The sequence below is a fragment of the Gadus chalcogrammus genome, unplaced genomic scaffold, assembly GCF_026213295.1.
Source record: "Gadus chalcogrammus isolate NIFS_2021 unplaced genomic scaffold, NIFS_Gcha_1.0 GACHA114, whole genome shotgun sequence".
Taxonomy (NCBI): Eukaryota; Metazoa; Chordata; class Actinopteri; order Gadiformes; family Gadidae; genus Gadus; species Gadus chalcogrammus.
Window position 1 is genome coordinate 87,758 of NW_026613549.1, and position 22,767 is coordinate 110,524.

The 22,767-nt window shown below is 44.6% G+C and overlaps 2 long non-coding RNA genes across 5 annotated transcripts; one reads left to right on the forward strand and one right to left on the reverse strand.

Moving 5' to 3' along the window:
* Window positions 1-1,932: 1,932 nt before the first annotated feature.
* Window positions 1,933-20,269, reverse strand: LOC130378904 (uncharacterized). The gene is made up of 6 exons (XR_008894994.1): window positions 20,180-20,269; window positions 19,958-20,017; window positions 19,515-19,632; window positions 19,206-19,322; window positions 3,370-3,439; window positions 1,933-2,352 (listed from the first exon to the last, which is right to left on the reverse strand). It is a non-coding gene; the product is annotated as an uncharacterized LOC130378904 (long non-coding RNA).
* LOC130378903 (uncharacterized) lies at window positions 12,792-15,715 on the forward strand. Of its 4 annotated transcripts, none has more exons than XR_008894992.1 (7): window positions 12,792-12,933; window positions 13,646-13,703; window positions 13,973-14,023; window positions 14,102-14,145; window positions 14,398-14,462; window positions 14,549-14,629; window positions 14,844-15,715. It is a non-coding gene; the product is annotated as an uncharacterized LOC130378903 (long non-coding RNA). The 4 variants fall into 4 exon arrangements; XR_008894993.1 differs by having other exon boundaries at window positions 12,792-12,915; XR_008894991.1 differs by lacking the exon at window positions 12,792-12,933 and adding an exon at window positions 12,947-13,011.
* Window positions 20,270-22,767: the final 2,498 nt, after the last annotated feature.

Here is a 22,767-nt window from a genome sequence, read left to right on the forward strand (position 1 = left end):
ATTTTACCATTGTAAAATGACGACTTTTTACTCAGAAAAGTGACTTTCTGCCTGGACGAGTGAAACGTAAATGCCAGGAACGTAAATCCCAGGAACAAGGCCTCATGAAAAAAGTTTATGTTGACACACACACACACACACACACACACACACACACACACACACACACACACACCTTTGCTGTTCTGCAAGCTGTGATGGACACTTGCAGACTAAAACTATTCTCAATTCAGTCCATACTAATTTCATCTAAAGTAAAATATCTAAAAGCCAGGGCAACATGTTTGTGGTCGCTGTATGGCTCTGTTGAGGGGGACTGGAATAGATCTCAACAATCCTCATTTCCTCTTTTGCACCGCTGCGTCTCCAGATACGTGTGTGTGTGTGTGCGTGTGTGCATGTGTGTGTGTGTGTGTGTGTGTGTGTTTGTGTGTGGTCTTGTGTTCATTTCCATGTCATCATAATGATTATTGAGTGTATTTCACAATATATTCTCAGCCATGGCAACATGTCTGTATTTGGGGGGATGGCTCTTTGGGGGAAACTCCCCGGCCGTCCGAGCAGCCTTGAAACACCACATCCCCATCAGGTCAAACAGTTTAGAACGCCCTGGACCAGAGATCTGAAGGGATTCGCAGGCCGCTTCTTAAAGGACGCCCCCTGACCCTAGCCCCCCAAAGGGCAGGAAAACCCCCCCTAATGTCAGGGAACCTGGAGAAGGAACCCAGAAGAGGGATCCCTCTCCAGGGATGGTAGGAGTGCAATAGGAGACGTAATAATGTGCAGATGTAATGGTAGCATAACAAGTGCTATCTGAGAGATATCCTCTATCCATCGCTATCTCTAGTCTTTATAGTGCAACACTTAAAAGCAGTTGCTTTAGTTATTTCAAGATTTCGTTTATATGTACTCAAAGGATTTTTTAAGTACGCAGAGAGAGAGAGAGAGAGAGAGAGAGAGAGAGAGAGAGAGAGAGAGAGAGAGAGAGAATTTCAAGATCTCATACAGGAGTTTCTGGCTGCCCTTTATGTCTTTCTGTCCTTAATCGATACTGGTATCAATCTGCTCTCAGAATAACCACCAACCTCCAGGAAAGACAAACTCCTCCTCATCTACCAGAGTGGTGTGCACAAGGCCTTACAGAGTGAGAATGGACACCTGGACTTGTTCCTCCGCTTCCTCCTGGGCCTGACTGAAGTCCAGTTCTCTGTGGTTTCCCCGATAAAGAGACTAAAAATGTACAAACCTGGCGATCGGAGACTGCTTATTGCAAAAGTCATCCTGGATCGCGATTCTCTTTCAAAGCGCAGAAGAGATGAGAGAGGAGAGGGAGAGACAGGGGAGAGTAGAGAGAGAGAGAGAGAGAGAGAGAGAGCGAGAGAGAGAGAGACTCTCTGTAGGGCAGGGGTGCCCAACCAGTCGATCGCGGTCTACCAGTAGATCGCCGACAGATCCCAAGTCGATCGCGAGGGGTGAAGAAAAAAAAAAAAAAAAAGTTTTTTTTTTTTTTTTAATAAAATTAAATTTGCGCGGGACATATACGTGCGGTAGCGCATGTGCTGTTAACAGCAGTTGAAAGCCGTCAACAGTAGTTACACACTCCTAAACGTTGGCATGGCTGAGGGGAAACAAGCTAAGACCTACCATTTTCACCCTGAGTGGGAGGAAGATTATTGATTATCGTTGAGACGGTGCCGTGCGCAGACGGAATGAAACCCCCACTGAAGTCCGTAGGTTCACGATACAACCCCCCCCCCCCCCCCCCCCGTCAACAATCGTTCTCTACCCCCCCCCCCCCCGTCAACAATTGTTCCCTACCCCCCCCCCCCCCCCCCCCCCCCCCCCCCCCCCCCCTCCCCGTCAACAATTGTTCTCTACCCCCCCCCCCCCCCGCTTGAAGGTAGGTTTGCTGGTAGATCTCGGGAGGTTGGCTACTTGAAAAGTAGATCTTGGGTCAAAAAAGGTTGGGCACCCCTGCTGTAGGGTAACTGTAGGCCTACAGACAGACTGTCTGTCTGTCTGTAGGTTCTTCTGTTAATCAAGTAAATATTTTAATGAGACAGTTTCCTTAAGTATTATAAGATATGAGTGACTTAAATGACTTATTGACTTATTATAGCATTGTTAACATAATGTTAATGTGAATGTCATGAATGTTGTTCATCATTTCGGGCATCTGGCAAGGATGCCCACTAGGCGCCTCCCTTGGGAGGTGTTTCAGGCACGTCCAGTGGGGAGGAGACCTCGGGGAAGACCCAGGACTAGGTGGAGAGTGAGTGAGTAGATCAGGAAAGTCTCTCTCGCTCTCTCTCTCTCTCTCTCAGATGCTCTTTCTTTACAGCTTTGGTGACACTGATACACACACACACACACACACACACACACACACACACACACACACACACACACACACACACACACACACACACACACACACACACACACACACACACACACACACACACACACACACACATACACACACATTAATTTGACTTTTGCAGGAAAGTCAGTACAAAAGCATTTAGAAACCACCACTGGACTCGGAGATGAGGTGAATTACTGTGGGGTCCCACTGACCGTCCTAACCCTAACACTGACCCTTACCCTGACCCTGAACCTAACCCTGACCCTAACCCTGACCCTGACCCTAACCCTGACCGTCCTTAGCGTCCTAACCCTGACCCTGAACCTAACCCTAACCCTAAACCTCACCCTGACCCTAACCCTGACCGTCCTTAGCGTCCTAACCCTAACCCTCACCCTGACCCTGAACCTAACCCTCACCCTGACCCAAACCCTGACCCTGACCTTAACCCTCACCCTAACCCTGACCCTCACCCTCACCCTCACCCTCACCCTGACCCTGACCCTAACCCTGACCCTGACCTTAACCCTCACCCTGACCCTGACCCTAACCCTGACCCTGACCCTAACCCTGACCCTGACCCTAACCCTGACCCTAACCCTGACCCTAACCCTCCCACCATCCGAATTAGCTACAGCCTACCTCTCCACAAATGGACAAAGAACATTAGTATTCTTTCTCCTCTGTTACAGTATCTTTTTTATTATTTTTATTCTATGATTAACCACCCCCCTTTGTATTATATTTTCCCCTATTCCCACCCTGCTGATTTTACTGGTTATATTTTCAGTATCTGGTGTCCAATGGTAATGCATAACTTAACCCAATTATAGTTTGTTTTGCATTGCATCTCTCTTCTGTTGTCATCTTTCTTTTACCTCCTAAAACCCCCCTCCCTCTTTCTTACCCCCCCTCCCTCATCTCTTTTGAATTAATCAACTGTGGCCCTTTCTCTATTCCTTTATGAGTGCACTCCCATAAAACCTTAATAATACTCTTACCATAATGGCTTCAGAGTGTTGGCTTCAGGCCACGCCACACCACGTAGGCCTCCTCTACTAGCTGTTAACCCTGTAGAAAGAAACACAACAATTTAGATCTGAGTTCAATAAAAGTTTACCTCAAATTATTACAAGCTATTCATCACATAGAGATTCTTGAAGAAGCAACAACAAGAGGCTCCCCTCCAACAGGGATGGCTCAAAAGGTAGCTCACCTGACCATTCATCAAGCCAGCTGCTCCAAACGACACGGTCCTAAATAAAATAAAAGATAACACTACGAAGTGGATGAACCAGAACCTGACTGCTCTAAAGAACACTATGCTGGGATCCTACTGGATCTCAGCACTGGTTTAGGGCCTTTCAACAATGAGGCTTATGACAGAGCCCTCAGGCGGGCCCACCAGGCTACGGCAGGCGACTGACTTCATCCTCCATCACCACACTACACTCCCTGGTCACAGATATCCTCCTCCATATTCTGATCTAGCCCCCATCATGTAATCATCTGATTCTTGCCTGTCTCTCTCCTCCTCCTCCTCCTCCTCCTCCTCCCTCTCCTCCTTCTCCTCCTCCTCCTCCCCCTCCTCCTCCTCCTCCTCCTCCTCCTCCACCTCCTCCTCCTCCTCCCTGCCCCTCAGTAAGTGTAGCAGCCACTAGCCAGCAGCATCCACATAGGCCTAATGCCGCTTTTCCACCGCACATGTAGCTCGACTCGACACGACACGACTCGACACGACTCGACACGGTAGCAGCACGGGTCCTTTTCCACCGCAAATAGTACCTCCGGGACGTGGGCGAGGTCTATGGAGTTAGATTCATGCCAAAACCCCGCACACACGCAAAACGTGTTTTGCTCACACATAACGATTCACACGCACACAAAACGTGTTTTACTCACGCAAAATGATTCACACACACGCTCAGTGTGGTTTGCAAATACAAAACATCATTCACAAACTAAAGCATTTTGCTTCAGAAACAAATACAGTATGTTTTACACTGCGCGTGGATCGGAATGCATTTGTGCACGGATCGGATTGCATTTGCGTACGGAACAGCAAGGCGGAAAATTAGTGCCAAAAGTCACGTGACAAATAAATGTCCTGTTATTCACACTACACAACAGCAGGTGGCGGTGTTGAGTCAGTTTAAGGCCGCCAGGACGATCTTTTTTCTCCCCAAAATCTTTATTTGATGCCGGCCAAACGTGTGTGGATTAAACTCCATACTATGCGACTTGCCGCCCCTTTGTCACGGAATCGTACGACACGGAGAAAAGCTAGTTTGGGAGATTAAATTGAACAAAATGAGCGGCCAACAGGTGAGTCCAATGGAAGTGTCGCCACTCTGTTTTGGCATCAAATAAAGATTTTGGGGAGAAAAAAGATCGTCCTGGCGGCCTTAAACTGACTCAACACCGCCACCTGCTGTTGTGTAGTGTGAATAACAGGACATTTATTTGTCACGTGACTTTTGGCACTAATTTTCCGCCTTGCTGTTCCGTACGCAAATGCAATCCGATCCGTGCGCAAATGCATTCCGATCCACGCGCAGCTTTCGTGTTCCGTACTTGTAGAATTGTTTTGTGTACTTGAAGGATTTTTTTTTGTACTTTGTGTAAAACATACTGTATTTGTTTCTGAAGCAAAATGCTTTAGTTTGTGAATGATGTTTTGTATTTGCAAACCACACTGAGCGTGTGTGTGAATCATTTTGCGTGAGTAAAACACGTTTTGTGTGCGTGTGAATCGTTATGCGTGAGCAAAACACGTTATGCGTGAGCAAAACACGTTATGCGTGAGCAAAACACGTTTTGCGTGTGTGCGGGGTTTTGGCATGAATCTAACTCCATAGAGGTCGGCTACGCGAAAGGGCCGTGACGTATTTTTGTACGCGACGCAAACAACACCTACGCAACCCACACATGGACAGAACCCACATAACAACAATGGAGGACATCGATGCGATGGTATTCGTGTTCGTATTATTAGCTGGCATGTTGAAGAAGTTGAAGAAGTGGAATATGTTGGCTGTGGCGCTGCTATGGCTGTTACCAGCATGGTTGCCATGTCGCTCTCGTGACTTCGTCACACTCTCTGGCCAATCAGTGGCCGGCCGTCTGCCGACGTCACCTTTTAGCATCGGCTCAGCTCGCTTGGAACCTAGAGCGAGGCGGTACTAAAAAAAGCAGCCACTACAGGTACCAGATACCATGTTTTCGCGGTGGAAACGCAAAAAATGCGAGCTGAGTCGAGTCGAGTCGAGTCGTGTCGAGCTGGTACCATGCAGTGGAAAAGCGGCATTAGTATACTCACTGCCTGCATTTCATAGAAGCTGACCTTTTTCAGTAGAGACAAAACTGAATAGGCAAAATTGAAATGTGTTTCCCTTCAAGGCAAAACCAGTCAGGTAGCCTATTACAGGTTGTTTTTTGAAAATTATAAAACTATTTCATTTACCATAGGGTCCTATAGTCATCCTGGCAATACTGCAGTTCTTTGTAGCTTAAATACTAAAGCCGTCATACTGACTTTTAGTGACTTTTAATATAGCCCACTCTTATTCTGTATGGTATGGAATTTAATTGAATTGAAAATGTTTTTATTTCAAACAAGTCCGCGTGCGTGCACATATTGTGTGTGTGTGTGTGTGTGTGTGTGTGTGTGTGTGTGTGTGTGTGTGTGTGTGTGTGTGTGTGTGTGTGTGTGTGTATGTGTGTGAGTATGCGTGTGTGTGTGTGTGTGTGTGTGTGTGTGTGTGTGTGTGTGTGTGTGTGTGTGTGTGTGTGTGTGTGTGTGTGTGTCTCATTCATGCTGTATTGTTTCCAGTCCTCCTCCAGCTAGCAGTGGGTTTAATCCTCCCTCTCATATTAAACCATATCAGTCCCGGTCCTCTGCCCCCAGCGCCCTCCAGAACCACGCTCCTCTGACTCACCCAGACCACGGCCCTCTGCCCCCAGCGCCCTCCAGAACCACGCTCCTCTGACTCACCCAGACCACGGCCCTCTACCCCCAGCGCCCTCCAGAACCACGCTCCTCTGACTCACCCAGACCACGGCCCTCTGCCCCCAGCGCCCTCCAGAACCACGCTCCTCTGACTCACCCAGACCACGGCCCTCTGCCCCCAGCGCCCTCCAGAACCACGCTCCTCTGACTCACCCAGACCACGGCCCTCTGCCCCCAGCGCCCTCCAGAACCACGCTCCTCTGACTCACCCAGACCACGGCCCTCTGCCCCCAGCGCCCTCCAGAACCACGCTCCTCTGACTCACCCAGACCACGGCCCTCTGCCCCCAGCGCCCTCCAGAACCACGCTCCTCTGACTCACCCAGACCACGGTCCTCTGCCCCCAGCGCCCTCCAGAACCACGCTCCTCTGACTCACCCAGACCACGGCCCGGCTCCCCGGCCGCAGTGTTAGTGGAGTCCTGAAGGGGTTCCCCAGTGTCTCCTAGGACCTAGCACCCTGCTCCCTAGAGGAGTCTCCTAGCACCCTGCTCCCTAGAGGAGTCTCCTAGGACCTAGCACCCTGCTCCCTAGAGGAATCTCCTACCACCTAGCACCCTGCTCCCTAGAGGAGTCTCCTAGGACCCTGCTCCCTTGAGGAGTCTCCTAGCACCCAGCACCCTGCTCCCTAGAGGAGTCTCCTAGGACCCTGCTCCCTAGAGGAGTCTCCTAGGACCCAGCACCCTGTTCCCTAGAGGAGTCTCCTAGGACCCTGTTCCCTAGAGGGGTGTCTCCTAGGACCCTGTTCCCTAGAGGAGTCTCCTAGCACCCTGTTCCCTAGAGGAGTCTCCTAGCACCCAGCAGCCTTCCCTGTAACCAGTGGTTATTTCTTTATATTATATTCATATAAACTTCACTCAGACTGTTCAGACTGTTTAGACTGCATTGTTCTTTGATATCAGAGTGAGGTGTCCCACCAACACGACCCTCCTTCCATTAACTCAGAAAGAAACCAGAATGATTTGAGGAGGGAGGGTCGACGGTGAAAGTGCAGGGGGCGGGGCCTGAGGCACAGCCCGACCTGTCCGTCAAGGACAGGCGTGGTGCGGTTGGAGCTTCTGCAGCGGGTCACGCCAAGGGGACCCCCACAGTGAGACACCTCACTCTGTTACCAGAGAACCAGGGGTCACGCCAAGGGGACCCCCACAGTGAGACACCTCACTCTGTTACCAGAGAACCAGGGGTCACGCCAAGGCGGTCCCCACAGTGAGACACCTCACTCTGTTATCAGAGAACCAGGGGTCACGTCAAGGCGGTCCCCACAGTGAGACACCTCACTCTGTTATCAGAGAACCAGGGGTCACGCCAAGGGGACCCCCACAGTGAGACACCTCACTCTGTTATCAGAGAACCAGGGGTCACGCCAAGGCGGTCCCCACAGTGAGACACCTCACTCTGTTACCAGGGAACCAGGGGTCACGCCAAGGCGGTCCCCACAGTGAGACACCTCACTCTGTTACCAGAGAACCAGGGGTCACGCCAAGGGGACCCCCACAGTGAGACACCTCACTCTGTTATCAGAGAACCAGGGGTCACGCCAAGGCGGTCCCCACGGTGAGGCACCTCACTCTGTTACCAGAGAACCAGGGGTCACGCCAAGGCGATCCCCACGGTGAGACACCTCACTCTGTTACCAGAGAACCAGGGGTCACGTCAAGGCGATCCCCACGGTGAGACACCTCACTCTGTTACCAGAGAACCAGGGGTCACGCCAAGGCGGTCCCCACAGTGAGACACCTCACTCTGTTATCAGAGAACCAAGGGTCACGCCAAGGCGGTCCCCACAGTGAGACACCTCACTCTGTTACCAGAGAACCAGGGGTCACGCCAAGGCGGTCCCCACAGTGAGAACAAGGGGTCACGTCAAGGCGGTCCCCACAGTGAGACACCTCACTCTGTTAACCAGGGGTCACGTAAAGGAACCCAAAGGTAACACTGTCTGAAGGCTTTCCTATAGGTTCACTGAAGGAAAGCCTATAGTGACCCCTATAGGAGAGCTATGGAAGGACCTCAACCTCCCCATAAACAGCCTCATCCCCCTGGACTCACTCTGTCCACGATAATTACAGTGTTTCACACTTTAATTATCTTTAATTTATCTGTTTATGGAATATGCTGTAATTTTTCATAATATCACACATTTGACTTTTTATGGCATAATAACTGACATGTATATATACATTTTGTGTTCAATCTTTTCTACTTATATTATAAACCTGACCTTTTTAGAGAGAGAGAGAGAGAGAGAGAGAGAGAGAGAGAGAGAGAGAGAGAGAGAGACTCATTCACCGCGTCTCTCCCCTCTGATCGTGAATACGAGTTTCTAGTTGTTACGTTAATCTCACCCCACCCTGGAACGCTTATTTTGCTGCGTCTACAGACTAGTCCAGGCTAGACCCCTCGGTCATCCGTCGACGGATGGAGGTAGTGTGAATGCGCCCTGGCCTGAATACGCGCGGACCATGGACCTCTAAAGACCGTTTGGAATGCGCCCGGACCGTTTTGAGTGCACCATCCGGGTCCTTTCAGTGCACTGCTTTTCCCCCGATCGTAATTGGAACGCCCTAATCAAACTAAGTATAGTAAGTATGGGAAGTATGGATATCGGAATACGTTTAACAGTCTATTTATTGGTAAACTGACATTTGTTTTCTGTAAAGGACGTATGAAGCGATGCATCAGTGACTGAGTGTCTCTACCTGCTGTTTGAACCATCAAGTGTCTCTTTGTATTTGAGCTTCTAGACAGCGCAGCTCTCTGTCTGTCGTTCATATTTTATTAAAGAGATGATTCTTCATCTCTGAGGGAAGTCAAGGAGCAGCAGCCTCTAAGAGGTTAGTCTGACAGGACTGTAAACTGGGAGGGGAACGGGACCAACTGTTCACAACAGCGTACTTTAACTCTGATTTAGTCGGACGGTTTTTATTTCACACTTTATTGCAGCAGGAAGAAGACTAAGGTACGGTCGTCAACACTGACCTGTGATATAATAATCATATGTAAAGATTGAACTTGTCTATCATCATATATCAGCAGGTTGATCTATCTAAGGTCACAGTCATTAGTTCGCAGTGTTGCAGCACGCAGTCTCCTTCACCCTCACCGTAGTTTTTGTTGCCCGCCCCCAATTCATTTCCGTGTTCTTGTTGCATCTCTGTCAGAGCGAATGATGGTAAAACCATCCAGGTGAAAGTTTGTATCCTCAGTGACATCCTCAGTGCAGTCAACGTCCGAAGAAACAAAACGTGAAAGAAGGGTTAAAACTTCACGGTAAAACACAAACACGCAAACGCGTGTTTGTGTCGTGTCTGGAGTCGCTCCCAATACTGGTATATCATCAAATATCAGTAGGTTGATTTATCTACTGTAACGCGGTTAAAGAGGATATTATATATGTTATGTATATGACTACAAATGTGAAGGACCTTGAACCCTATCAGTGTAAGATTGTAAGTTAGCCGGTCTCACTGCTGGAGCTCAACATTTTACTCTTTTACTATTCACCATTCAGATGCTTTTATCCAAAGGGACCCAGGGTAAATCAAGATGTACAAATATGTATTAGTCACCTGATTTAAGTGTTCTTGTGTGACTTTAAGGGGTACTTGGTGTAGAATGTAGGCATGCTGTTTTTATTCTTGATATGATTATTACAGGCATGAAAACGGGTCAGGCGTGAAAAAGGTGAGAAGGATATTATCCCTCTAGGGGGGTCCGGGGTATCCTCCCCTGGTAGAATTTTTTTAATATTCTGTTCGAGCCTGCATGAGAGTTCAATGTTGTCATTAGCCGTTACGTCTTTCTGACCAATCGCAGTTCAAGGCCGACCTGGGCTGTACCACTTCGGGAGGGGGCGCTCAGTTACTCCCCTCTAGACAAAATCGAATTGGTTGCGACGTTGACCCGGCGCCCCCCGAAACGTTAACGGGCCACAGGGAATTCTCCCAACTCTCCCGATTACCACTCTGCGTGTGCGTGCGTGCGTGCCTGTGTGTGTGTGCAGGCGTTATTCAACTGCCTGGTAAACATGTAGGCCTACGGTAATATTCATACTGGTTTAAATAATGCATTTGATAGTAGGCTATTTCCCATCGTTGCTGAGCAAGAATTTTGTTCGAAAGTTCAGCAATAGAAAACAAATAATAGCCCGGGCTATTGACGTTTTACGGTACCACTGTCATGCACCTACCCGATGTCAAGTGGACCGGGTTGAATTCACTGAGGGTCTCTCTTATATCCATCTTACCAAAGATATTTTGGTACTGTCCTTCTCAACACTCTCTGATCTCACTAAAAGGCTGGCAGCACAAAACAGCAATATCGACGAGATGCGCTATGCATAGAGAAGAAAGAATACCGACGTTGAATTTGCCACATTTTGCAACAAATTATTCTAAATCTGCCCATACATGGACACGGCAGAATTTTGCGGTTTTCACTCGCTACAATGTTGCATCTGTGGCTGCTGGTAATTCAATCCCAAAGAAGTAAACTCTACGGGGCTACTTTCAGCATTATGATGTTTTTTTTTACGGCACAGCGATCCGGGGCTATTCCCAAAAGATCCGGGGCTATAGCCTCGAATGCCCAGGTCTAACGAGGCGCCTGCTCGCGCATTCAAAGTTCTCCGTCCTGATGTCGGATACGCATTGCAATTCTCCGCCCGATCGATCTTATATGTTGACAACAAAATATTTGTAAATAGTTTTGTAAATAAACTTCCAAAGCTTTAAAAATCCTATTTGGTATTTTATTGGTCCTTTGCAAAGTAAACAACTTACAAAGTAAATAAGGCCCAAAGTCAAACCGAGTAGCGTTTCCGGAAAGGATTTTGTTAGAGGACCAATCACAGCCCTTACCGTCTCTGTTGCGTCCACTGATAGTTAAAAAATATTGGATGCGCACGTAAACTACGGAGAGGTTCTCCGACAGGCTCTCCATGTCTATTGCTGCGTTTTAATATCCATCCGTCTCGGAGGTCCGAGGACGTTGCCAAGCGACACGCCCCTTTTCCTCGGACGGCGAACTCGCCATCTCGGTTGAACTCAGTGGTGACCGAGCAAAATTCCGAGACAGAATTCAAGATGGCTGCGCCCATTGTGACTTGAAGTATGAACTGTTTTCATTGTGCTTGGACCACTTTGGTGGTTAAAATTAGGGCTGCAACTAGCGATTATTTTAATAATCGATTAATCGATGAATCGGATAGAAAAAAATAAAAATAAAATTGGAATTGCCGCATCTTTATTCAAAAACTGAACATTACTTCAAATTCACAGTGCAGACTGAAATGTAAAAACACCAGGTTATTGCTCCAACGTCCCGGAACTATTAAAAGTAATATTAAATAAAAAGATTAAAAAAACATAACTGGGATAACACAAAAAAGAAACATACAATGTATGATATACTTTTATATGTATATAAGGGATGTCCATGGTTAACCGGTCAAACCTATTGATACCATTTTCGAGACTCCTTGAAATAGAACTTGTAATATTGCTTTAATTGCTGATAAGATGATGATAGTTCAAGATAGGAAATTAAACAGGTCATAATTAATTCTATCTTTACTATCTATTTTATATTACTGGGAAAACAAGTCTTCACCAAAATCTCAATTTTTTATTTATTTTTACTGCTGCATTTGAACGCATCAATCGTATTTCTGAGCCGACCTGAACACATCACATTTGACACTGTTTGTGACCATTGGTTAGTTGTTTTTTATAAGCTAACTATCTCTATATCCTGCCGATTTTAACATGGATTTAAAAACTGCATTACTATTTTTAACTGACGGGACTTTCTACACCGTCCGGTTGTGTGATTACTACCGCTGCTTTGAATGACTGTTGATGCACGCGGTGCCGACTCCGAGCCCGTCTGCACAACGTCTGCAGCAGCAGCAGCTGACAGAATTTTCGGTTGGACCACTAGACGGATACTGAGTTGAAGGAGTTTTTTTTAACCTAAAGACAGTGAAGGTACAACACTTTTATGTAGGCCTACAGTCCAGTTTTAAGATATGACAAATACAAGCTGTGGTCGCTCACACTGAAGCTCGCTGTGGGCGTGCATGAACCGTGAACCAACCTGTCGGCGGCTGGCTGTAAACAGTGCTGCGCCTATGAGTAACTTATTAATCGCGCGACACAACGACATTTAGTAATCGATTTTTATCGATTCGTTGTTGCAGCCCTAGTTAAAATGGTAATTTCAATCACTCGTATTACTGCAATACCTTACTGCGTCCGTATCTCTGCCTATGTACACAAATATATTGTATTCGTGTACAGCACTTTGGTCAACTACTGTTGTTTTAAATGTGCTATATAAATAAACTTGACTTGACTTGACTATGGCCTATAGCCTACTTATTTTGGAGCGCCTGGTCCTCTGCCAATGCTACGAGAAGGGTCCAGCTGCAGGCTTGGGCGTTCCCGTCATGACACAAAAACGCCCATCGGGCGTTCCCGTCATGACACAAAAACGCCCATCAGGCGTTCCTGTTGCGTTTCATCGATCAATCAAGAAGAGGTGAGTGAGTTTCGCAAGGTATGCTACCCTTCCTTTTTTGGCGGTTTTACCTCGTAGTAACTTTCCAGAAAAACGAAAGGGTTATGATGAGAGATTGTCAGTAAATATGATATTGTTTATTTGACAAGATTGGCTGTGAAGCATTCTCATTTAAATCACTGATTTAGCTGTGGTATCGTTGTATCCGAATTCGAATCCGATATAAATACTCGTGACAAGCATGGTTCGGTAGCAGCGAATGCTATGCTATCTCGTCCATAAACGTTGCATATACTATTCAGAAATCAGCATCGTTTAAGACGGTTTGTAGGTAGGGTAAAGTTTGCAGCGAAGGCTTTGCCGATTATTTTACTGTGAGGTTAACATTACCAAAGTACATTGTTAAGTTGGATGTTAAGGTGAGCTGGCATGGTAAGAGGCATGAAATCGCGGCCACTCTGCTTCGTTGTGGTGACACACGCATCGGATTAAACTGCATGTAAACGTACTAGTACGTCTAAACTAATAACTAGTATGTTTACATGCATGGCATATCAGAGAATTCTGTCATTTCGGTCGCGGGGCAACGAATGAATAAAGATCGTTAGCACTCTGAAAAACAGATGACAGATGTGCCCGAAGTTACTACTTTATTACCTCCTTGGGTGAAATCGAAGCGTAGTGTGTACTGAATGCGTGTTGATGATGATGCATATGAATTGCAACTTACACGTCTTCCAAACCTTTTCAGTACCCTGGCACATGCTTTGTCCAATGGACCATGGAAGGGACTTTACTTGGCTGACGAGGTAAAACGTGTGGCTGGCGCACGATTCATTGCATCTAGTAGTAGCATTCACTGGTAGACAGGCAGGCCTCTAGATTGTTTATTATGATTTAATGAAGTGTTCCTATGTGACGCTGATGGGCCCTGGTTGCTGCTAAATGCTTGTTGAAAGTGCATTGTGCACTTTTTGTATGTAGCTACAAAATGAGGGTGGATATCACTTTATAGTTTATAGGCATTATATACTAATAAGAATCATTGACAAATCACATTCCCCTTTTACCACCACAGGACGCACCTCACCAGTATCAGAGCAACAGCTGTGGGGTGTTTATGCTGATGGTGAGATGCATTATTTTCAGAAATGATGACTGATGACTAGTTTGCAAAACAACTAACTCATTTGTATGTTAATTTCAGTACGCAATGTATTCTACCCTCAAAAGCAATATGATTTCAGTGAGGTGAGTTCTTTCAAATCTCAATCAGATGTGTAGCATGAAATATAAGGCTTTTAATAATTTAGTCATCCTTACTGGAGGCTACAATTAACATGCATCATAGGTCATACACATTACTTTGTCTTCAGGTACTGCACTTACGGGAGGATATGGCTACATCTTAATTTACACTGCCATAGTACACTGCTAAACAGTACTGTAACATGGATTTGTATCAGGCTATGAAGTCATTTAATGCATAACTTTACTTTTCAGGGGGACATGCTCTCTATCAGGAGGTGGTGGTGTGGACAGCTGTTGGAGACCTTTATGCTTGAAAGGTTTATATACTGTGTCCATGTTGCTATTTACTTATTTTTTGTGCTCACGAAGATCGTAGCCAATACACTTGTCTCTCTGTCTCTAGCCCTGCAGAACTAGCTGGCTCCTTCTCACCCTCTCCATCTCCCCATCTCAGTCACACCTTCCAATCACTAAGCAGTGAAAGGTATTGCATACTATGTCCATACTTTTCTATTTACGTATATTCTCTCTTGCTCTTTCTCAGACTTTTGATCGATCAGTGATTGCCTTTTTGTTTAATGGTGTGGGTAGTGTTGGTCTGGGCTTGTGTGATTGAATTGAAGGTTGATTATAATCCCTGTTTCTCTCCCTCTCTCTCGCTCTCCTTCACTCTTTTTCGGCTCTCTCGCTCTCTCTAGCCCTGCAGGACTAGCTGGCACACCAAGCTCACCCTCTCCATCTCCCCATCTCAGTCACACGCTCCAATCTGGCACAACAGAGGACAGGCCATTCTTACCACCCGAAGTCCTTCAGCAATTTGTACAAGAGACGCTGAGACTGGACATGGCGATGCTTGGCGTGTTCAACAGGGTTTCAAACACATTCCGAGAACTAATCAAGCCTCTCCATCCTTCCATATATATAAATGACAGTTTGGCAGGGGACATTAAGCTTAATAAAGACAATCTCATATACATAACGGTTAGAAAGATTTACAACAATGCAGGCTGTGGCAGTGGCCTTGCGCTACGCCTCAAAGGCTTCTCAAAAAAGAATTGGCCAAGCGCACCTCTGGTACTGAGGCACGTTGCATATGGCAGGTTTGTCATAAAAGATGTCTGCCTAGCATAATGTTCTTCTATTACTCCTTTTTCGTTTTATTTGGGACGTCATTTTTTGCAATCCCTTTCATTTGTAAATGTACATACTACTGTAGTAAATGTATCTGCCCAGAAATGCTGGTATTTTATTACTCCTTTCTTTTTTGTTTTTGTGACAAATGCTATACGATGTATATAACATACATTTGTGCCTACGATGTATGTTGTAAGGTTAATTGTTACAGAGCAATTACTGTATTTTGTCTTTATTGAAAACATTCAGTGGGAAAAGTAAGTGAACACTTGGAGTCAAATGGCCTACTGTTTGAGCCTTCATAGTGTCTGGTGGTAACTGGATTTGAACTGCATAATGTCCCAAGTGTTATTTTAATCTATTCATTATTTAATTTGGGCATATTCTTAAACAACTATATCAAACATCTCACTTATATCTAATACCCTACCTATCCTAACCCAGAAGATAATGAACATGAGATCATGGAGCCTCCCTGTAATGATCGTGTTGCATCAAGTTTGATGCAAAGTTTGGGCCGAGATCCGACGCATAAATGTAAGCTAACATTCTGTAGGCCTAGCTGGCTAACGTACCCGTATAACAAGATCGAAGAAGAAGGGGGCGCTAACGTCAGTTTTATGCTGCCCATACTACTAGATCGACGAAGAAGAACTGGGCGTTCCAGCCTGCGTAAACGAGAACGCCGGGGGGGCGTTTTAGTCTGCGTGAACGAGAACGCCCACGACACGGGAACGCCCATTTGTGTCTGCAGTCGGATGATATTGAATGCTACCGCGACAACAGCTTTCCGGGTGGCGTCCATGTTTTCCTGTGTGTGGGCGTGGCGTCAGATCCGAGATCCGAGTCGGTTCGCAGAGAATACTCGAACGCAGCATAAGTACAGCACTTTACGGAGGACTATAAACTGGCCGGCCTCTGAACCTACCCCCCCCCACCCCATAAATATTTTTTCATCGAATCTACACGATTCACGGAGGTCACCTATTTTGGTTTCAAAACGGCGAATTTCGCCGAAAGGTGAGTGATTTTCATGCCTGATAAATGCTCGATATGAAAAAAATATATATATATATATTTTTTTTTTAATTAAAAAAAAAACATTTCTGATATGGATTTACCTGACAGCCAATGCGGCAGAAATAAACAAAATAGTCAGATCGCAGTTTTGCGGTTAATGCCTAAGTACACGCCCATTCCCTGGTGCATGTTTGAGCTTCCGTTACAAACACACACACACACACACACACACACACACACACACACACACACACACACACACACACACACACACACACACACACACACACACACACGAAAATAAGAGAAAAGAAAATATATATATTTTTTAATATTATATATCGTGATTAATATCGAGATCGAAAAAATAATTGGATAATATTTTTTGCAATATCGCCCAGCCCTAGTGGACTTGCATCCACTGGAGAATGTTTGATCGTTTCACGCACTAATCCATCTTGATCTGTGAAGTTGATGAATTGTCACTTTTAGGTTTTCTACCCAGTTACCAAAAAAAGAAACATTTGAAATAGTATGCGCTGTGGCAAGCACATGGTTTGCATGTGTTACTTCGAAGGCAAAAAAAATCTAAAATACAAGAAAACACAAAAACCTACATTCAACCAGTGGGGTATGGCCCCTGACTCTCTGAAGAGGTAGGTACCTCCAGGTACCCCCTCCATGCCAGGGCGCCCTGAATTTATGTTTATTAATAGCTCCTCCACCGGGGTCAAGACAATTTGAGGGCCAGATCCAGTCTGCCGACTGTCTGCCTTTTCACGATTGGCTTGAAAAAATGGCTTATTTAAATTTATACCAATACGATGGTGGGAAAAGCTTACCAGTTTGCATCATTTTATACTTGATCCGCTGACCGCTTGGAACCCATCGGAGTACATCTTTTTTTTAGAAGAAAGGGGTTATGTGGTAGGATCTTTAAGAATGCTTAACTGGGATATTTATATATTCATGGCTCAAATATTAAGGATCATGCTTTTGACGTGTAACTAACGCATTTACGCGGTCAGCGATCCGTTGCCAGGTTTTGGTTCTCCGGGTTGCAGAGGCTTTAGCGTTCCCTTTTGTTGTGATAATGTCCTTCTCCTCGTCATAGCTCTCCAGGAGAACCTGGAGTTCCATTTCATTGAAATAAGTGGCCCGTTTCGCCTATCAATCAGGGTTTCCATGATCCATACATCACGTCTTTTTAGGTTTGGCGTGGACGCGCACAACCCTGTGTTAACCAACCCCGAGTTGATTGAACTAATACATAACCGCTGCTGTGGAACCGAAAACTCTGGGTTAGTCGACACAGGGTAAATCAACCTAGAGTTCAGCGTTAACTCAGTGTTTGTTAAACCTCCATTCGTGGAACACCCCTCTGGACGACTGTTTCGCAAGCTCTCTTGCGTTGTTTGGCCGCATGCATGCGCATGCGCGGTAGCCAGGCGACCGTCTCAGCCAATGGCGAGCTCAGTTGCCGCTGTGTGCTTTAAGAAAGATTCTGAAGCAAGTGCTGAGATTCCGATTGGCCCAGAGAAATGTCAATTATAAGAATGATCCAATACAATGACCCCCCCCCCCCCCCCGCCAAAAACAAAACTCTCCGGTTCTACACGATTCACGTGAATGACCAAAACGACCAAGAAAACGGCGATTGTCGCCGAAAAGCGACAAGTTTGCAGCTTTGATAAGTAAGGATGTATGCTACTAACTGACTATTAGGGCTTTGACTTTTGCCCAAAAATCATATTCAAAGTTTGTTTGTTTATTAATATTCAAATATATTTGAATATTTATTAATAATATTTTGACCATTAAATGCCTTCATTAAGACCTGGGCTGAATCAGAATACTTAGTACATACTATTTCGGTCTACAACTATGCGTAGACCGCCTCTGAACGCTTCCGAACACCGCCGAAACTGCACCGGATGTTTGGAGATGACGTATCTCCCCTCAGATGCCGGCAAGTTTACCTTGATAAGTTACCTGTTTTCCGTCTTGTCATCGTTGCTATTAAATTAAAAATGTCTCTTTTTACTTCATTACTTACTTTACTTTTTTACTCTTTTTAATGACTCTTTTTTTGGCCGCTTTCTACAACGTCTTTCTAAGCCGCTGTTGGTGGTGTCGGGTCAGCCATCTCTTCTTCGTTCGTTACCAAATTCCGGTTGCATTGTGGGATAGTGTAGTGACCTACCGTTGTATACTGTGGCGGTAGTACGCATTCGGAAACTTTTTTCGTACTACACAATGCGTACTGAGCCTTCGGACGCGCTATATTTGTGGCGTACTAGAAATTGCATACTATAAGTATGAGTATTCGGATTCAGCCCTGGATTGGGCTTTGCGAGGTTTGTTAACCGGCGATGCTATGGTTACCGGTCTTGCATGTTCCAACGGTTTATTAGGTTTCTAATAAATCGCTGTCTAGTCAATACTTCAGTCACTGCCTCTTCCGTGGTAATTACAATATTATGAACAGACTGCGTTGGGTTCTCCGACGTCTCTCCCTCTTGGCCTGCCCATAACAGGTTCCAATATTAAGGGCTGCCTAACATTCGTTCGAATTTTGATTTATTTTTTGATATCCGAATTATATTCGAATAACGAAGTTCGGATTCAAAACCCTACCGACTATAAAGTAGTATATAAACGACTCACTTCAACTAACTGACTAAAATGGGTAATATAACCTGCTAATTTACTATGAGGTACAACCTATTATTAAAAATGTTTATTACAGGTTTTCCCTTTAAATCAATAAAACCCCTTTTTGTTGCTATATATTTGGTCAAATGATTAAGCAGTATATGCAGGCTAATGTATCTTCAGGGCTTTGAAAGGGATAATGTTCACTGCACATTACCCCTTCCAGAAATGTTTTGTAAATGTCTTTGTACCGGTCAATCCAGAGGTCCAGAGCTGCTCCTCCTCAGAGTCTGTCTCTTCAGGTGAGCAGACTCTCACCTGGCCGGGCTTCTCTCTCCTCATGAAGGCTGGAGCCACAAAGGACAGGCCTGACACACACACACACACACACACACACACACACACACACACACACACACACACACACACACACACACACACACACACACACACACACACACACACACACACACACACAGTGATGTGTACAGCAGCACCACCTGTGTCTGTATGTAGAGCAATGTACTCAGTAAAATAGTATTTAACTATGAGTGGTTTACCAAGAGACGACATAACCAAATGGTTTTCCTTGATCTGCAGGAATCTTTTTTTCTCTGCCATACAGAGGCGGTTCCATTTTGTTGTGGAAAAGTAGGCCCTGATATCCGCAAAGTCCTCCTTCACCACAAACACACAACATAATGTCCAATACTGTTCATCTAACCTTACCACTTTGTAGATAAACAACCTTAACTACAACCGTAACACATTCTAGGTAATACTGAATCTATCAAAGTCAACAGTTGCTATAGAGCAGCCAAGTAACTGTTGTAAATCCCACACATTTTGCATAAGTAATATCGGTCTCCTAAATTGCCACTCTCCATGGAGGGTCCCTTTCATGAACACATTGGTCTTATCTGATCGTCTGATCTGATTTAATGGTGATTAACTCACCAATGTTGCATGAACAGATGTTTAAAGTATTGATATGGTGTCTCACCTCCTCCACTGAGTTACTCATCTGACTGGTAGGCCTACAGCTTGAGTCCAGATCAATCGTCTAACAATGAAACATAATTAGAACATCTGGGGTAAATATCGAGGGATTCTGACCATAAATCACTTACGTCCTCCACTTATGCTTAGTTATGTAAGCCATTAAATGATATAATAACCAAACAAGTTTAGAATATAATACATTTCAGAGCATAATATGCCTTACCACATGCACTTGAATGGCACAAAAATGGAGATCCGAGATTCTATTGTTCAGTTGATTCGGCCCCAAACTGAGAAGAAGCGGGAAAACTTGGGCGAACTCCCGCCCCTTCTGGTAGAGCCCACGGCACATGTACTGCTCAGTGTCGCAGGGCAACATCAAGGAGAGATATGCTTCCGCATCATGAGTCTATGTAGCCTGGTTCTATGGAGTCAGAACAGTCTCATTATTAATGAATGCACAGAGAAGGATTCACAAATGTATTTTGTGATTTATATATAAATTACTCTCTTCTCACAAATACATTTCAATGCACACACAAATGGATATCGGCATGTATAAATGTAAAATAAATCCATAAACAAAAATAAGTTTCACAAACATATTTCTGATCCACACACAAATATGTCTTGTTTTAAATAAAGGTCATATAAATCCATAAATATATTAATTTAAAAAAGATTTGCAATTTTCATCAAAAATGTATTTGGATGGTGTTACATTTATGTACAAACTGTTAAACTTGAATTTACAAGACGCTTTTCATTTGTGAGCTTGTTTGCATTTGTGTGTGAAACTGTCTGCATTTATGTGTGGATTTTTGAGACTCTCCTGACGTCGCTAGATTCACAAATGCATTTTTTTCAACAAGGAAGTCTCTGTAGCCAATCGGATGCCTCCCTCGTTTTCAGTCAACCACATGACTGCTGTGACTGGGTTTTTACGTCGGTGCCGTTTACTACTTTAACGGCACCGATAATCCCAAAACCCAGTCGAAAATAGATGGAAAAAGTGTCGTGACGCAGCATTTACTTCTTCACCACCTAGAGATTGTTATGTACGATCATTCAAAAAACCATGTTCTTTCCGATAGAGTAGACATTTGACAGAGAACCGGGAGGCTCGGAGGCTGGACTCAGAGGTCGGAACTGCAGCCATGTGATTGGCTGAAAACGAGGGAGGCATCTGATTGGCTACAGAGAGTTCCTTGTTGAAAAAAATGCATTTGTGAATCTAGCGACGTCAGGAGAGTCTCAAAAATCCACACATAAATGCAGACAGTTTCACACACAAATGCAAACAAGCTCACAAATGAAAAGCGTCTTGTAAATTCAAGTTTAACAGTTTGTACATAAATGTAACAACATCCAAATACATTTTTGATGAAAATTGCAAATCTTTTTTAAATTAATATATTTATGGATTTATATTACCTTTATTTAAAACAAGACATATTTGTGTGTGGATCAGAAATATGTTTGTGAAACTTATTTTTGTTTATGGATTTATTTTACATTTATACATGCCGATATCCATTTGTGTGTGCATTGAAATGTATTTGTGAGAAGAGAGTAATTTATATATAAATCACAAAATACATTTGTGAATCCTTCTCTGTGCATTCATTAATAATGAGACTGTTCTGACTCCATATGGTTCTACCAGACTACTTCACTTCATTTCATTTGGGAAATTCAAATTGAGCGGAAGTACTTAGGCGGGCGGAGCCAGGCTAGGGTCTATGGCCATAGATATATATATTAACTAGATGCCTCGTCCGCGCTACTGGCCAATGGAGTCGAACGTCACCACTGGCGGCAATCCTACCACAGTAAGCTGCTCACCAATAACATTGTGTTGGTAGTGATTCATGTACTTTTTAAATAACCATAACTTGCTCAATTTTTAACCGATTTTCAAACGGTTTGGTTTGTTATAAACGTCAGAGATGTAGGTATGACAGTACATTCTTATGAATAAATGTTAGGTTCTTAGAAAAATAGAATAATGTTCTAAAATAGGTACAAGATTTCCCTTTACAAATATAGGATACAAATATAATGTATTTATGTAATTATAACCATGTGTTTTCATATGAAATGAACATTAAACAAAACAGATAGGTGCAATAAATACACACATGCACAAGGTATTCATGTTATTTATGTTAAATCAATATATGGGTTACTAAAACTCAGCAATCTATTATGTTGGTAACTTCACTCAAATCTATCTACAGTCAAGTATGCATTTAGACAAATATGAATATAATATATGCAACCTTTGGGGCTGTTCAAGAAAACTGAAGGCATGATGCCACCATAGGTTTGCAGAGAACTATATACAATATACACACTGAAGGCATGATGCCACCATAGGTTTGCAGAGAACTATTTACAATATACACACTGAAGGCATGATGCCACCATAGGTTTGCAGAGAACTATATACAATATACACACTGAAGGCATGATGCCACCATAGGAGAGAACTATACACAATATACACACTGAAGGCATGATGCCACCATAGGAGAGAACTATACACAATATGCACACTGAAGGCATGATGGCACCATAGGAGAGAACTATACACAATATACACACTGAAGGCCGCTGAAACCCCAGTTCATCTTCACGGGAAGGGGGGGGGGGGTAGAAAGAGTGGCAGAGAGGCTAATGCCCTTTGAAAAGGACTGTTTTATTGAGCTTCTGTTGCATGTTGTTGCTCTGTAAGCTTAGTGTAGTCATTTTAGCGATGTGGTGTAGCCTTAAGGCCGATATATGCTCTGTTTTAGACGTAACGTGTAA